Below are 274 nucleotides of genomic sequence, written 5' to 3'. Positions count from 1 at the left end.
TATTTTTAATTTTTTCTTATAAATTCTTGTATTTTTTTAAAAAATAAAATATGCGATATAATTTAATATAAAAAATTTATATTAAAAATTTATATTAAGTAATTAATTTAACTGTATCTTAATATTAATTTTTTTTCTTATACTTATCATATCCATGCATCGCACCGCTTTTTAATTTTGATATTGGAGAGTGTTTGGTGTTATGCGTGGATATGGGGTGAGTGGGTGCTTAACAAGGGTGTGGTGTCAGGAAGGATGGTATAAAAGGAATCGG

The sequence above is a fragment of the Arachis duranensis genome, chromosome 9, assembly GCF_000817695.3.
Source record: "Arachis duranensis cultivar V14167 chromosome 9, aradu.V14167.gnm2.J7QH, whole genome shotgun sequence".
NCBI lineage: Eukaryota > Viridiplantae > Streptophyta > Magnoliopsida > Fabales > Fabaceae > Arachis > Arachis duranensis.
This window is presented reverse-complemented; position numbering follows the sequence as displayed.